Below are 19,268 nucleotides of genomic sequence, written 5' to 3'. Positions count from 1 at the left end.
TAGTGTACGGAACACAAAATAAATCTCACTTATATTGCTCGTCGAATTCATTTAAAAATATAATATTTTTAATTAAATGTAGTCGAACTGCAACAATAATAATTATTTTAGAAGTAGGAACTATGGACTTAATACGAGTTTAAGCCTAAAATAATAATATTGTGTATAGTTGGTATTTGATTCTAAAAAATTCTCGTAAAGTCGCTTGAAAAACAACGACACCCGTAAATTATAAATATATTAAATACGAAAATAGATAAGATTTTAAATAAACTGAACTACGGCGCTAATAAATGATTTCGAATGATCTATTCTGTTAGCACATTATACATTATAAACACTAAAGACTTGAGAACTATATATTTAAGCATATAACTACTTATATAAGTTCCAGATGGTAAACATGCTCTACGCGACGCATGCTACGATACAAATAGTCGTTTATATGGTAATCACGGATGAATTAATTGGCCGTCATAATGATCCGGCTTATCGAAACTATCATACCTACGCGTAAATTCGTGGAAAATCATGGTTATTAACGGAAGGTTAAATGATCGAGAAAAAAATGATAAGTGCATTGAAATGCATTACACGATAACGAAACAAGAATGAAATAACTTTTATGAAAAAATATAGAAAAAAGCGTAGGTTTTATTTAATTGAACTGATAAAAATCATTATTTTTTTTTTTTTTAATTTCAAACACATTATAATAATAATTTGTAGTTAGGTACACGAAATATGTATATATATATATATTTTCAAAAGTATTAATTGTTTCAAATCAATTATAGGAAACAAAAGATTATTTTTTTACTACATTAGATAACTAAAATGTCGACTCGAACAATAGGTCAATTGTTATATTAGATTGAATTGTGGGAACGCCTTATAGGTACTGTATAAAATAGCTTTGATTTATTCAAATTTGCAAATAAGTACAGCAATTTTTGAGTATAATATTAATTTTATGATCGTTTAAGAATGACAAAATAATTTTACGTGTAGAGGTTTTATATTAAAGCATTTTTCTGACAAAGCATTTTTATAAAACACCCTGAGGCCCCATATATTCCTCATAAACTCATTATTATGGCCATTACTGTCATACACCTGGATAAATGCCAACAAAACCGAACTGAATATGCTATAAATATTTTAAAAAAAAATCTTTTTTTTTCTTGAATACGGCATAGGATTTGTGTGAAATAAAAGACATACAAACTGACAGAAATTTCATAACATTTACAACTAATTTATAAGACGTTAGATCGTGTTTTTTAACGTTCATCAAGTCATACATAATTTTATAATCTCTCGGAGTTTAGATTAAAAATATTAGACAGACTATATTATATTACTATTAAATAGAAAATAACAGCATAACTTGACATTAATTACGTAACTTTCATAATATTTAAAACTAGACACATTTAAAAGTGAATTTTTTTTGGGTAAAAAACAATCTAGAAAAAAAATCTAAAAAAGGAAGGTATTGTAATTTTTCTTCTTTTTTTTTCTTTTTGTTGAAAAGCTATTGTTTTTGCCAGTCACATAAACACGTCATATTTTTTCTATGAATTATTTGAACGTAATAAAACACTCGTGATTTTTTACTACTAGAAAGTGTAAGATTCAAATTTTACGCGAAGACCCGTCTGTTGGCGAGCCAAAACCGAAAAAAAATACCGCATAAATTTCGTTCATCCATGCAGAAAGTCTACTCTTATATGAGAGGGGAAAAGAAAAATACTATTCGGATCGTTAAATGTACTGGACTAAAAAGTTTTTGCCTGAAGCGCGTATATACTACACAACGAAATATTATGTAAATTATTCAGACATTTTTCAAAAAAGTTTAATGTTGTCATGTCTATGGGAAAATATCTCGTGTCCAAATACTAAACGGTGTTTTATCTTTCACCTCAGCTTGTTTTCCGGTGTCTTTTTGTATACATCCGCAGTAGTTACTTGCTAAAATACTGATGCAGACAGGGTAGCGTGAAGAAAACTATACTGTGATTTCCACGTCAACGTTTTTCCTTAATGATCACCATCAGTTATGTATAGTTCTTAAGTATTAAACTCACTCATTGCATGATATAATAGTATATAAGTAAAATGCAAGGCCATTCGCCAACCATACTCACCCTCTTTTTCGTCTTCAGTCATGCAGTTATTCCAAAACTGATTTTTGGAACTTAAATCTGTAAATTATAGTTTATAAACCATATTTTAAAATTCTTGAAATGTTTTTAAAATACTTAAGAAATATCTCCTATGGAGATTTAAGATTCTGGTTTTTAAATTACAATTCTTCTTTTATACCATATACTATTAAACGGATAATTTTTCTGAAAATGTTGAAATATCAAAATTAAAAGTCGAACTATATAATTGTTTTTAGTTATTCAATTTTGTGTGTAAAGGTCCTATGATAATAGGTCAGGAAGATATTGGGGCTATAATGGTTATTTGAACATTTTAGACATCAATTTTAATCTACCTATCAACATTTATAATTTGTAAGGATTGTCCAAGTGTACCAAATCGAACATGACGTTTATTTTATATTTTTAAGGACTATTATCTTTAATATAAACATTTTAATAACTTATAATTTACTCATTTGCATTTTGATTAATATAAAAAAAAATATTCACTAAATAATTGGGACTTTCTAATAACTATGTATATAAACTTATATATACTATATTTACTTATTAACTATATACTTTCTGTACCTAATACAGCTTCTAAAATTTAAAAATATGGTCTTTAAGTATATTTAAACATTAGGGTAGTAAACAATAGGTGTAAATATGCTTGGCGAATCATCCTTTATATTATAGATATATGAAATTTCACACAGTGGCGTATCTAATATTCGACCGAAAGGCTATTCCTTCTATTTTTTTTATACAGCTCTGAATACAGAATAAGGCTTCCATTCACGCCCCACACGATCGACTTCTTGAATTATATTTATTTTATTTTATTCAAATTTGACAACTGTATTATAACAAACATACAATCTGATAAAAGTATAAAAAAATACTAGGGACTAACACTGGAGGTAATCCACCCCTCAAATATATGCCACTGGTTTCGTGGTAATACACTAGAACGTGTTATACAAATAATAATAACAAAAAAAAAAAAAAAAAAATGTAAATCGACCGTTGTTTGCTGGAAAAGGGAACGCTGGGTATCGATTTTCATACCTATATCGGTCCCGTTGTAATCGAACCGTCAACTTGAGATCGTTAAATATTCAATTTCAGCAAAACAATGTGTGAATATATTTGTGTGTGTGTATGAGTGTGTATTTTATCGCAAGAACCGTTTAACCAAACATTTACGACGGTATTTATTTCAAAAACAATTTCCACGCTCACATTTTAGGAGGACTTGGCCAATAACAGCCATGTGATTTACATAATCGCCCCGTCTATAAATAATATCGAGACATATGTGTCACAACTAACCGGAGGGCTGATTAGAATGGAGCTCGGTCAGTAAATCAACTGTTTCCCATCACATCCTCTGATCATATAATATGAGCCGGCAACATGCCATGTATGGATTTCAGTCAGTTTATTTTTCGTATTCCAGACTGCAGTCTGCGTGACAATAAATCGTGAAAAAAAAACACAACAGGGTGTTTGAAGTATATAGGCATGTAGAGGTATTTCGTAATAATATAATGTTTCTCTGCGTTTCGGTCAAGCCGGTAAATTAATTTACACGAACTTCTAAATTTTATTTTTATTTTAAGATTCAAGAACCCTAAGCCAGCGTGCTTAAAAGAATTTAATTCAGTTCGTAACAAAACACGACGTTAACATAAAATACAATACAAAAATGTCTACTAATATTATTATAGAGCGGTTGGTATGCACACATTAACGCCGAACAAAACAGCGTGCACGTTTTTCTATATTTCTGTAATTGCAATTAGCTCGGTCACTTTGAACTAGAACGTAAGTACTTCTCATGACATCGAGTATCTGTAAAATATTGTTTATCGCTACTGAAAAAACGTTTGATACTCGACGTCCGTGCAGTAGCACTTTACAATCACTGTCAAATAATTGAATTAACGCGCCATCGTAGTCGCTCCGCTCCACTCCTGTCCGTCGACGCCGTCGTCGTCGGCATATTCTATAGCGTCATAATATATTTTATATTATTGTACAAGTCTGGTATTGATATTCGAATAAAAATGTTATTATAATATTATTATTGTGTACTATTCAGACGGTCCGCAGTCGTTTCCGAAAACCTTTCCCATGTATCACAGTCGGACCGCGTGCCCATCACAGGCCTTAAGCCCCGATTTATGATCGCGACAACAATGCGCGCACGTCACAGCAATACGTTTTTGATATTATTCGTTTCATTATTATTATCATATATCCCGTGTAATTGACCGTAACGGACGTTAAAATGGTAGCCCGCTAATGGGTTACACGCGCGCGCACACATCCATAGGGCGGGCCACGCTCCGTAATCCGTGGCAAATCGAACGATTTGTACCTCTGAAAAACCGGATTCTCTTTTTCTCTACCGACTGTCAAACCGGATTTATTGGCCTTTAAAATATTACAAAGATTGATGTATGCTCAAAGATCGTAATAATATTATAATACTTTCCGTCTTTCCGTCTACGCGTGGTTTATCGTGTTATGATGTATTTTATCAATTATCATTATTATGATTTTTTTTTTTTTTTTTTTACCTTTAACGCATATTTCGTTATTTTTTTTTGGTCACACCCGGTATAATATAATACGGGTATTTTACAAGGAGTATTGCCGGTCGATGGTTTTCGTTTTGAAATTTAAACGACTACATTATACAAGATATTTTACATTGTTCAGCTAAATTAATCACTCAGATAGTACCAGCTGTTTAATACATGTCCGTTTATTTATATACTACAAACACCAATATATATTTTTGTTTTTGTTCGTATTCGAAGTAAAGTAATGCGTTATTTCGAATACGGAAAGTGCGTACGGAATAAACGTTGTAGTTTTAGATCGTGAAGAAAAGTCGCAATAATATGTGTGTGCAATCATCAACACGGTGGTATTAGGTAGTCACCTAATAATAAATCGTGGGTTTTCAATCTCAAACAGAATTTACGTTCGGGGGGAAAAAAAAACAAATCACTCGATTTGTCCACCCACACGCGCATGCACAATACACGTGATGTAATATTCACTTGGGCATTTAAAACAGACAAAAACAACTGAACGATTGTGGGACAATGCCAGTGTTTTTAACACCCTGTTCAAACACGGCTGTCAATGCCCTACACATTGTACCTTTTATCGGGATGACAATTACCCGTCAGCTGCCACAGCCCTTTTATTGTATTTCGGGTGTGCCACCCTCTCTCACCTAAGAACAATGCGATCGTGGAAACAATTGGCGCCGTTATTTTATCGATATATGCCCACTAATAATCGGTGGCTGACGGGCTCAACGAGAATAGGAAACAGTTTTGTATAATATATATATATATAGTCAAGACAGTATAGCTATCGATAGTACATTCTACCCCACCTCTTATCCCATTTCTTTAACGTGATAAATTCGTTCTCCTATCCACGCATGTGTGTTTTTGTGTATGTGTGATCGAAAGAATTCTCCAAGATTCACTCCGTGTTTTTTGTTCCGGACCATTTAACATTTCTTATTCTTTTTTTTTTTTTCATCTTCACTTTGGTTGGCTCAACAACGATTATCTTCGCGGTACATTTAAACTTCGGGTATACTTAACGCGTTCTCCAAAATTCTTTACTTGCCTTGTTTTTGTCGAAATCGAGCGAAAATATCTCACTCGGTTTACCTCACGAGCGCAGTATTATTACCGGATGGATTTAGAGTATAAACTTTCCGATACGAGTGAATTTCAGTCGGATATCCGTGTCTCGGCAGATGTCACCGGCAACAGATCGCCGTATAGGTCCGTGGCAGTTAGCAGTAGTGCAGAAACGGCATTGACAATTGATACGGAAAATTTCACTGCAGATGTGACACGAAAGCGCAAACACAACTTTCACATTGGACTTTCAAATGAGGGACTACTACTCTTCACAACCAAAGAGGTGTCGACCTGTTATATATACCTACTCGTAGATATATAAATGTATATACACTCCAAGCGGTATTTTCCACCCCTTTACTTTTCAAATATCATGAATATGGCTTTTATGTAAAATTCCAAGTATGCTAGTTATGCATAAATAAATGTTACTCCATCCGAATGAAAAACAGTTTTTCTATTTTTCTCTTGATCATATTTAATTTTGTATTTTTTTGATTTATCAAATCAATTTTCAATCGCCGTTATTGTACATTATTTTTATTGAACATACCATTGTAATTTATAGTAATATTTTAAATGTTTTTTCGAAAAAAAAAACATTTCATAACTGAAAAATTATCACATCTAAAATTCTGTTGTTATGGTTTATTTTGCTATTAAGTTTCGACTACGAATTTAATTTTATGACATGTGACATTCAACTTTTGTTCGATTAGTACACACATTACTGTTTATAACATGATTATAGTATATTAATGTATACAATAAAAAAAATAAAAAAATAAAATAAAAATAGGAACTTAAATTCAGCAGAATTAATAAATTGTATTTGCTGTCAACAAAATTATTTAAATCGATTTAAATATTATGATAATAATATTAACAGATATAATAATAATAAAAAATTATGGTTCAATTTAATTACTAATATCTATTTTAAAAATAGGCTCAGTTAATACCGGTTGTTTTAAATAAATTCATAATTTCCTGATATATTATAAATAATGTGTAAACACAAAGAAATTGATGTACTATAAACATCATTTTGTGAATGCAAATTACTGTAGATCATTAAATTGGTTTAATATCACAGTAGGTATTACTAAATCTAAATAAAAAAGAGCATTGAAAGTGTTTGAATGTGAATTTAAAAACCCCTTTGTTACGTTTCAAATAATTATACCACTCAGGTCCCATAAGGACGAGTGAAAGTACCGTTTATAATTTCTTTTAAGATAAAAAAAAAATGTTTTAGCTAAATAAACGAGTTCTTCATTGTATAGTTGGCCTTTAAACGCCTAATGACTCGTGACCTTTAAAAGAAAAAAAATGCTAACATATCACATTAAACTTCTTTAGATAAGTAAAAAATAAAAAAATATAATATTTATTATATAGTCTGTCTTAGTGTTTATTTTAGCTTTTATGAACTAAGTATTACCACTTTTATAAAGTTTAACCTGTGATATACTGCAAACGTTAGTGTTTAAACTATAATGTCAGCCATTTTATTTGTTTGACAAACAGTAATTGGGTTCAAAATAAACAATTAAAATCGTATGAACAACTTTGTTAATAAAACTATTGTATAGAGTTTATGATTCCGACATTCTTTTTTCGTTAAAATCCGAACAACAAACATTATATTACATAAAATAAAATAATAATAAAATAATTATTCACATTCATAATATTGTGATGTATAGTAAAAAGACAATAATTCTTATGTAGCAGAATATACATATACATGTAGTTAAACTAATGATAAATAATTCAGTAATAAATATTTGCGCACGTTTAAAGATGATGAGTTATTCTCAATTAATATTTAAATGTGTAAATACATGTGTTGGTTATAACAAGTTTTATCCATTTATACTGTTTATGAAAAATTAATAAAAAAAAAAAACACACATATTTATATGTATTTTTTATTTGATATAAAAGAAATGTATCTTATATGATAGCACTTTAATAGACGAAAATAAAATCTAATTATTTACCGGGTGTGTGAAATGTGACGAAAACTTTTCGTGAGCATTAGTGTTATGAACACTGTAAATGCAAATGCATATTGGTGTTGCAGTAGGTAGAGGTACTTGTAATGACCGTTTTTGGTGTTCGGTTGCGTCAGTGTCGCCGAGCGACATGTGTTCAGGTCAGGTGGCGGTTTGCATAAATTCACAGGTCTGTGTGACAGGTTGACGCGTCTGTTCCAACCGCACGAAATAATCCTTTTAATTATGGTCCGTGCAATTTATGTTTTTACCTTTTTTTTATTTTTATTTTTTTTTTATCAGTCTACAGCTTGGACACAAATGATTATAGTAAAAATAAAAAAAGGGCTTTTCTAGTGAATACGAAATAATAATATATAAAGAAGGGAAAATATTATTATTACTAATGTTTTTACCACCCTATGGGTTCGTTGGTTTTAATTGTATTGTTTTTAATTATATTGTATGGTATTAAACTACATTTTAAGGCCTAAGCAAAACTCTGGTGTGGCCATAAAATTATAAATTATTTTCTCTTAAATACTATATAGTTCTTCTAATAATTTTGTTATGAAATTACTGAAATTTATCTACAAACTAATTTAATTTCATATAATACATGTAATTTAAACAAGGAATAATTATCCACAGACGTTCAATGTATTATTATTAAAGTCATAATTAAAGTTCAATCATACGATATCTACAATTTTTGTTTAAAATCATTTCAATAGTTTTTTTTAATTTTTATTAGAGTGTTTTAAAGGATTATTAAAATACTTAAAAGCAAATAATGGCACACTATTCGTTAAAAATATATCAATAAAGAAGCTGTTAAAATTGTATCACCAAGTATATGAACGTGACTAGTGTCGCGACCCTCTTCGAAAAGTACGAACCCAATAAATGTCCACTTAAATTTGTCACTAAACTAGTCAGAAATCCGGGTCATAGTGATTGTGTTGAACGATTTAGTGGGTGCTTGTTAAAAGTAAGTAATTGGAGACCATGCGTCCACCAAGGAAGGGTAGTGACAACGTCGTCCGGCCGAAAAATGGCCCCTAAAGTTCACTTGTCAAAATGCGCACGCTGCTGGTGGTTGGCAGGTCGTTATGGACATGTCAACAGGGGCTGAATGACGAACTTTCTTCCTAAACGATGTAAATTATGTAAACCTAGAATCTATAGTTCTGTCACGTTCACCAGACATTGTCCAACTGGTTTTTATTATTATTATTATTATTATTATTATGAATGTAAATGACTTCAACCCAGACGTAAGGAATGTACGGGATAAAAACAATGGTGTCCTAATTTACATTTTAGAGTTTTGAGAGTTTGAGACATGGTATCTCGTTCTTACAGATCTATTTTATACCGACTAATCAGACACAGAGTAACATTGATAGAATATTGTGAAAATTAACACATTTTCTAATATTGTTTCATATCCGTTGTACGCCGGTCATAAATAATTTTTCATTAACTCGTTAACTGGTTTCGAGAGGATAATGAGTTACCAGATTATTGAATGTAAGTAAATATATATTGCGTTTCGACCCACTAAACAACGAGAAGCCAATAGTCGTGGGCAGAGCTGACAAAATTTTTTAATGAATATTCGGAGTTACCGGTTTCCTAAAAACAACTGTAATTTGTTAAGCAAAGATACAAGATAACATCATTATTTCAAGATACTGTTGTCGTTTTCTATTTGTATTGGAAATATAATTTATGAACGCTATGTATCAGTGAAAATCTATCAAGTTTTCATTTGATATATAGAACTTTATTAATATGCTTAAAATAGAATTTAACCTGCTACAAATCTGCAGTTAAAAATTATATCAGGTATAACTATTACACGCCATCAATTACCTTAAACATCTGAAGAAACTCATATCTCGACATTCACAAATATTATAAATTATTGATAATATATTAATTTATCATTATTATAGTATTGTTAGTTATTACTCGGAAACTAATAACGTTGTCATTTTTTAATAATCCATTAGGTATATACCTAATTGAATACATTATGCACTACATATTTAACTTCAATAAAATAATATTCAAATAATATATTATTTATCTTATCGTTTTACACTTAAGTAAATCAATAGTTAAAAATATCAAATTTAATTGATAAAATATTTTCTGTGTTATTTATAATTGTAAAATTATCACAGTTCATGGAAAATTTCTCTCAAAACAATATCATATTTAATAATGAATAATGACTGAAATAAAAAGCAAAATATATCATTGAAATTGAAGTGTTGAAAATATTATTATCTCACTTGTTCAGTATTAAATAAATGTAACGACTTAAAATTGACCGATCAAAGCAGAAATTCTTAAAGAAAAAGGAAAGTAAAACAAGTATTTTTTTTCCATCAAGAAACACGAATTCTTACGTTTCTCTGCTGTACGTAGACGAACCCTATAGTACGCCTTTGATGTCAAGTTCGAATCCCATTTCCGTTCAATTCCTTTGGAAGAAGCAATTCCGGCTGGGGGAAAGCTCTTCCGACCCGTATCTTTTGTATATATACCGTTAGTATTGTGTTTTGTATACTTATATCCGTGCTACATATGTTTTATTACATTGCTATAAACCAGTCCGCCTCCTGTAATATAACTCCTAAGAAGTAAACGTATTCATTGGAAATAACCATTACGAATTACCGAGGTATTCATTTTCTACATAAATTCATTTATGTTTTGTGTTATAAGGTGGTAGAAAAAAACTTCATATAAATTTTAGTATAATTTTTAAATCATAAAATACATTTTAATTGTATTCATTAAGGCTGATATTTATTAATTTAATATCGATATGGTCCCGTGTTATATACATGAAATACAGCTAAAAAATATCGTTGATTTGAAAGACTTTTAATTTGTCATTATTCATAGTTAATTTACAATTATATATTATACAGTAAATACCCACCTACGACTATAATTTATGAGTAATAATATCAGTTTTTAAAATAATCTATATATGAGCTAACGTGTTCATAACTTACTTTTTCAAACTTTTTTATAATACGAGTCATGATGGTTAACAAATAAAATAATATTGAACAATATTAGTTTTTTTTTTATATGCATAACTAATAGACTTATAATAATAGGTACCTTCCGATTCTTAAATAATCTAATTTAAAATAACAGAAGTTTTGTGATAAAATAAAGACAAAACAATTATATTAGCAAGTTACTTGCAAATCTACTTTATTTTTTTATATAAACAAATGTGTCGAGCTGAGAAAAGTTTTTGACAGTTGTTAAATGTAAGATAAATAATAATTTATTATTTCTGTATACAAATGAAATGTAAGTTCCGATAATAAAATAAGTTGTCATTTTATGCGAGTTTTTATAAATGATTAATTTTTGTTTTCAATTTAATTTATGACCTCCATTGGATTTATCTTGAAATTATTAACTTAGATAAAGTTAATAAATTCAAAGTTACTATGCTGTATTATAATATTACCGTCGTCTAACACACTGCATTGTAAGCTTGCTACGATTTGTTGATAAAATAATTTACGATAAATTTACATAAGCGTCTTATGGTAAAATTATGAAGTTCTTTGATTTCAAATGACATGGAACTGTTGTAGCGATCATTTTGTTAATGTATTAATTCATTAAACAATGCACAAATGTACAGGCTTAAAAAATTCCAATTCGTATAAAACAACAATAATATAATTTCCATTTCAGTGTTTGCAATTGTATAGTTTTTTCTTTACACTTCTGGTACAGAACTAATTGAGTTTCGTGAACTTAAAAGGAAAGAAAATCTCATTTTCCAGGCCACAAGTCCTCGAGTCTCAGCATTAATGAGAATACGCAAATAACTGTGTGCGAATCCTCTCCTTATTAACTTCTTAGTAGTGGTGGGTAGCTCACCGGTACCCCGTCCCTGTGCAGTACAAGAAGAAAACAATAATATAATGTCTCGTATATACTCACGCGCTCGGTGTGTGTGTGTGTGTGTGCGTGTATGAGCGTTTATTAAGGGTTCCGTTTACTAGAAGGCTAGCTAAATTTCGCCGAGGAAACAAACACAAAAGCACCATTTCCTTTTGCGCCATCCGAGTAAAACAAATTACGTAACAAAAACCAACGGTCTAACTACGGCGGCGGTGGCGGGGAATGTGAAATACAAACCCTTAATGTTGTTTTAAGGGTAGATGTTGTAGACTCTGGGGCTCGTTATCTTACAAGGTAAATCACTTCGGCGGCGCACGCCAAAAACAATAAAAGATCCCGACCAAACGGAGGGAAGTCGCCAAAAGGAAGCGGCGAAGGCTTCGGTATGTGTAATCGGTTTTAACTGTACGTATAAAAGCTCGTCTTTGCAATACAATTATCACCGGCTATTGATTTGTTCGGAAAGCTTATCTTAATATTTATGTTGTGCACTTGACGATTAAGGATTACATTGTATGCACTATAGTCTATAGAAAGTTTATTTTCAATGTATTTAATGGTATGCTTCTATCTCTCGCAATTAATATGACAATAACATAATTTAAATTAAATAAATTACATTATTATTTTAAATGTAACATAAAAAATAAATAATATTTTTGTTTTGTATAAATTATATCATAATTATTCGAAAATCAATATGCATTGTAATAGTTATATTACAATATAATATTATGCCACAATAATTACAATCAAATCCTAAATAATCTACTAATTTACTGGGCGTTTTCCAGTAAAAGCGTTTATATTATGTGCACTTCCAGCAACAATAATAAATCATGTCAGTGATTGGTCACTTTAAATTTATATCGATCGGTGTACATTAAACGCTATAGGAATCGTTAATTAAGTCCTAACCATATACGCGTGAGTCCGGTCAATTGTCTAAAATCATGCCTTTATTGTTCCTATAGAACATTGTAAATTATGATTAATATTTGATAAGTCAATCATTATAACACACCATAATACGTGTGTATATATTTATTTCAAAATTTAATTAGAAAAAACTAATACCAGAATATTCAGAACTGATAATAGTATTAAAATATTTCGAACTGTTTATCCAAACTCTAATCATAATAAACTGAATATATTTATCTGCGTAATGTACCTATATAGTGTACAACTTGGCATGGATCCAGCCAAATCTTTTCTTTTTAGTCTAATCTTTTTAATGATAATAAAAAAAACATTTTTCTTTCTTAGAACTATGCATTTATCAAGAACTTAAATTTTTTTTTAATTAATAAAGACAACATAATGATACACAACCCGCTCGAAAATCTAAATAATTTTAGTCTAAAAATATAGTATTTCGTTCTATTTTAGTAATTCTTTTTTTACGATCTGGAAACATTAAATTATCGATGAATGAAATTGAGAGTTATTATCAATCGAGTTCATCTATTAAAAACGTCGGTCCATTTGCAACTTATGTATTGCCGAAAACTATTTAAAACTTAAAAACATTTCAAACGTTAGATACTTTTGGAATATTACCAAATTTCAACGAAACTTTATGTATAATATATGTAATGTGCTTTATTCTATACAAAAACAACGATTAAGTCCTGACAGAGAAGTTTAATAAATATTAACACACTTCAAACAGATGATAAAATTGAATCGTTTTTTCTATTATTATTAATAATTTATTACAACAGACGGTGAAACAAATTTAGTTAAACAGCAGTTGCATATTGTTTGCTTGCGTGTCCCTATCATATAATATTTGATATTTATTTTTGTAATTGCTTATGATCGAATTTTTTTTATCATATATGTTTATAAATTGTATATAGTGGTACATAGTATTTGTTTTAGTTTTTATACAAGATCGACATTAAATATAATGTTCGAAATCTCCAAACCCTCGTATATGGTATCAGTTTATATTCTCAAATTACTTCCCCCTAACTCTTTTAAGCGTAAATGTACAATACTCTTGAAGGTCTCCTGTGTATTTTTATTAAACTTTTGTAATTGATAATGCATTTATTTGTTTTTTATTTTTCAATAGCCAAAACAATCAAATCACAATTAATCTAAAATTGAACACAATTTTATTATGAATTATAATAGCTTGCATTCTGTAAATAGACGGTACTAGAATGAATACCTTAATTGGAATCGTTCAAGCATTTTTTTTACTCGTAAGTCATTATTATAAATGTTATACTAATTGCATATCAAAATATAATATTTGTATACATACTTAATTTGTACGCTACGTTGATTTCAATTTTAAAATCAGCTGATTTAGAACAAAGAAGCTAGTACAGTAATATAAATGTACAGCAGTGATAAAAACTTCATTATTATAATAAAAATGTATAAAAGTATTTATTTTTTCTTATCTTATTATCGTTTATAGTAAATAAACGTGTTGGCTTTTAAGCGGACATCAAAAAACAAACAATCAGCAGAGCTCGTTATTAAATTTCTTAAATGTGTTCGTGTAGATATTTTTGATGGTTTACTGAAAATCCCGCAAACTCGATTTTAAAATAACTTAACGCCGTCGCCACCATACAATAATAATATGATCTATAAATCTCCAGCATTTTCCTCTAAAGGGTTATCGGGAAACATTGGCTCGTTTTTAAGCACCGCGCTGAGACCAAATGTAAAATTCCGCAGAAAACTTTTACATGATCCACGAGAGGGCTAAATGCTAATGAAAACGGAGACCGGCTGCGCGTTCGTTTATTAATTGGCCCTTTCCGTGCTCAGCCGATGACACAAACTTTTGGTGCGCATATATAATATACGATATAATATTATATACGTACACGGAAACACACAGACATTATAATATCGCCGTCTCCGAAATATTATTACATAAATTCAAACGCGCGCCGTTGCGGCAGAAGCGGCGGCGGCAGCGGTGAACATCTGTCCGGGCACGCGCGGACCCTTTTTTGACTGGCAACTATTTTTGACAGCACGCTAACAAGCCTCTTCCTTTGTCGGCTACCGTTTCCCTGCACCTTTCCACACGGCAAAATAATCGACGGAAATTTAATTATCCGGCAGCCCTAATTTCCAAAACATTTTTCAATCGCTCCTGCCTACCTCACTACCCCTCATTCGGCTAACCCCATGATGTGCCTGATGTGTATACAAAAGCCTTTTGGTGAGTATACCACACATACCCTTGTTTCAAATGATTATATATACATACCGGGTCATAACATTATGATCACGACACCCCAAGTATTTGTTTTCATATTGCTTTTAAACGACTTGTCCTACAATAATTATAATCCACCATATCGGTTTGAATAAAAAAATAATAAAATCATAAAAACGGACACATGAAACAAAATTATTTAATATAATATATATATATATATGTAATATGTTGACATTAGTTTCCTTGGTGTATTCTAATTTTTATTCGCGGTAGAAGACAACTATGTGTCTATGTATTATAATAAATATTACATATTATAATATATTGTTCTATTAATTTGCATTGTACATTTTCAACATTACACTAAAAGTTTTATTATTTTATTTTCAAAATGTATATCCATTGTAAGTCGCGTAATTTATATTAATTTAAAGTTTTTGCGATAAAACTAAAAATTAGATTTAACTGAGTGCAAAACTTAGTTTAGCACAATTAAATTTTCCGTTAATTAATCAACATTTATTATGTGAACTTGGATTTTTCTTTTTACTAAAAATTGGAACGTTCACTATTATTGTAGTATATTTATAGCTTACTGTACTTAAAAAAACATTTAATTTAATTTAATAAACCAAGACCAACTAAATAACTTAGCTTGGAAATTCTAAATCTTTTCACTAAGATTCCAGTATATACTGAGACAATTATATTTGTAATCTCCACTGCAGCACATGAATGGGCGACAATTTGAATTTGTCCTTGCTAAGGAACGCCTAATTACCGTATTTGACAGACGATAATTTAAACAATTGTCTTCTCTCTGACATTCCGTAGGTGGGAGATGTATGTATGTAATATTATACACAGATACCTTGAAAAGTTAAGTCTCTTGTCACTTAAGATTTATAAGCCGACTGACCGTAGACGGCGGCTGTCGTCGTCTAACACTAGTGGCTTGACAATGAATATTTTATTATTTCCCAATTTATCTATAGTTCTCCTTTAAAAATTAATCATGACCAGTCAGTTGGGTTTTCACTTTATCTTGTCAATTGATTATGGTATGTGTTTTATTTGGTTGTCTTCCATTAATATGCGGTTTTTATACAAGTATTGGACGACCCCAATAAACACTCGGGGTATAAAATTTTAGATCCTTAACTAAACTAAAGTCTGCGTGTTCTTGAAACACCCTAAAATGATGTATTACATCGTGTCTGATTGATAAACGACACCCTGTGTGTGGTTATATTTGGGAAATATCTTAACTGACATCGAATCACTCGATTGAAAAATTATTTATTCAGTCAACACTGGATAATATTATAAATCTCTAATACAATAAAATAAATATCATAACACTCTTTCATATAAATTGTTTTAAATATTCTAAAACTATTTCAATTAATTTATAAAAATACTTACATGATATGATAAAAATTAGTATTTTGTTTTCCATTTCAGTTTTGTTTTTAAAATTTTATTATATTAAAATATATACAGTTATCTAATAAATTATAACAAGTGTTTTTATCATCATGAAATAAAAGAAAAAAGTAAATAAAAATGAAACTTTTTATTTTCAATTTCAATTTGGTCATTTTTTAATACCTTTCTAAAAAAAAAATATATATATAATAATATTACACAAATTCTATAAGTTTTAAAAATAAATTATTTTTCAAGTAAATGTAATTTAAACCTTTATTGTATATAAGTATTTAAATTATCCGCATGGATTGGACTTGTCAGAATTGTTCAATCTTCATTGTTTTAGTTTATAGAAAGCTCCAATAGTTAGTGTTGTTTGCAAAATGTAAATGACGGTTATTTGGTTATCATAATAATTAATTAAAACATTTGTTAGTTATTACTTATTATTAATATTTTTTATTCGTAAAATGGTATATTACTATATTATGACTATGATTATTATATACGTAAAATAGGCGTAAATCAATAATAAATTAACAAGTGATTGATCAATTATTATTTTCTCAACGTTTTACACTATTTACCTGAATATTATGTGTTTGGTAAAAATGCCTACACGAATTATTAGAAGTCAGTATTGGTGCTGACGGTTTTCTTTATGTTTTGCAATTTTTTTTTACGTCGAAAACAGACAAATCGATTGGTAATTCTTTTCGTTTAACCGGCGGACAAGAATGGAAAACAATATACAACACTATATTGTTCGTCGCAGACTTGAGACTAACAAATTACCCTTTCTTTGTTTTTTGTTTTTTTTTTTTTTATTTCCTCCATGTACAACGTACGTGGTATTTGTATTTTTTTTCAAACTTAACTTTAAAACAAAAAAAAAGACATCGTTTCCTAAATGCAATTACATCGCCTTTTCGAGTATAACCGACTACACTGAGGTGTTTAACCAATATAGTTCAAACATTATCATACGATTTACAATGACTTCTTTATGAAATAAATGAGTAACACACTCGATATTTCTTTTACTATAAGCAATAAATTAATTTAACTTTTGAATGGATTTTAAATTTATGTTACTAATTGTGGTTAAAGAACCATTAAGTGAATACAATTTCACCTAACTGCACGTATTTTTTTTTTTTATGGGTATTTTAATATTAACTTAATTTGTTTTTTTTACTCGTTCACTAATCACTGTTATTAAACTGTTTTGATACAATTTGAATTTTAACTTGGGAAAAGTAAATATTTATTTAAAAAAGATATTTATTTTTTACAAATGAATAAATATTACCAAACGTCTAACTATGACAAAATCTTGATCATTTTTGTCTAATTGAAACTACTCTTTAAATCGTTTGCGGAATAACATAATTTATTTGGCTTAAATATAAATATAACTGTCCCGGTTATAGTCGACCCAACTACTCTATAACATGAATGATTGAAATTCTCAAATTATATTGGCATGATTTAACAATTTATTTTTATTTTTTGTACAATATTTGTTTGAAGTAATTCATTGATGTTCATATAAAATGTATTTTTTATTTAAATTTTTGTAAGGTGAAAATATAAATGTTCCTTATGTTATGCAGTTAATTGAATTCGTGATAAATATGTTTTATTTGAGTGAAATATACTATGTATTATAATTCAACCGAGTTTGAATACTGTAAAGAAATCACTCTATTGAAAATTAATTTAAAAATATTAGTTAAACTTCATCCAGATAATGTACACATATTTAGCTACACAAAAATTCATTTATTTTATATCCATATATTGTTAAAAATGTTTTAGTATAAAAGTGTAGTATAGTTTTATACTATACCTAAATATAGACACATATTATTTTTTTTTGAAACTACAGTCGAGTACCTACCAACATTTTAATATTTTATAATTTTTAAGCCGATAAGTTTTCCACTTAGCCATTTTCGAAATCATTTTTAGTTATAATATGGCAGCCTTATATAAATGGTAGAACGGACATGGATAAAAAAAGTATGGAGCAAAAAAAAAAATAAAATGATTTACGATAAAGAGTATATGAAATGGTATATTTTACATGCATTTTACCGTTGGATAGCTCTCGTCAAACGGTAACTATTCGAGTGGAAATCCAGCAAACAAGTTAAGCCGCTTTGTTGGAGCACTTTTTGTCGAAGAGATTACGATCGACGAAGAAAAAGCAAAGTAGTCGTTGTCGACATTTTGTGCTCGTTTCTGTGTTCAAAAAAGAGCCTAAATCAAACCTATATGTATCGTTTAATAGAAGACGGAACAAAAAATATAAAAATCAATTTCCATGTTCACGCTACCGGGAAACTTCATTTTTTTTCTTTCTTTTTTTTGTTTCCGGCTTTTGCGTGTGTCACATACACACCGACAATCAACTAATCTAACCATATTTTTAAGGCTATTCAGATGGTTTCAGAAAACTGCACATTAATGCAGGTGTGCAGTGTATGCGTATGTGCGCGCGGAACGCACCGATTGTGCACTGATTTTATCTCAGGACACGGGTCTCGCGATCTCAGCGGGATCCGTGTTTTAACGCGTAAAATTAATAACGTTTACAACCAACCCCGCGGTTTTTATCGCAGGCATTCCCGCTGTAATGATTTCGTTTTTCGGCGTTCTACCATCCGTCTCTGATTTATGGACAATAAACGCTTCGGATTTTATTATAGTCACATTGTATGGCACCGCCACCGCAGACTATGTGTACATAACAATATTATACAATATAATAATATATATTATGATCTAATGTTGACTGTAATCATAATGACTGCGGTTCAAGAGGAAATCTAAGCATTTC

General features: G+C 29.6%; 1 protein-coding gene across 1 annotated transcript in view; it reads left to right on the top strand.

Annotated features, from left to right (window-relative positions):
* LOC112595773 (protein slit) overlaps positions 1-19,268 on the top strand; it is a 119,910-nt gene that overhangs the window by 40,684 nt on the left and 59,958 nt on the right. The gene's annotated exons all lie outside the window — the stretch shown is intronic.

The sequence above is a fragment of the Melanaphis sacchari genome, unplaced genomic scaffold (genome assembly GCF_002803265.2).
Source record: "Melanaphis sacchari strain LSU unplaced genomic scaffold, SCAv2.0 Contig2_pilon_pilon, whole genome shotgun sequence".
Classification (NCBI taxonomy): Eukaryota; Metazoa; Arthropoda; class Insecta; order Hemiptera; family Aphididae; genus Melanaphis; species Melanaphis sacchari.
This window is presented reverse-complemented; position numbering and strand designations above follow the sequence as displayed.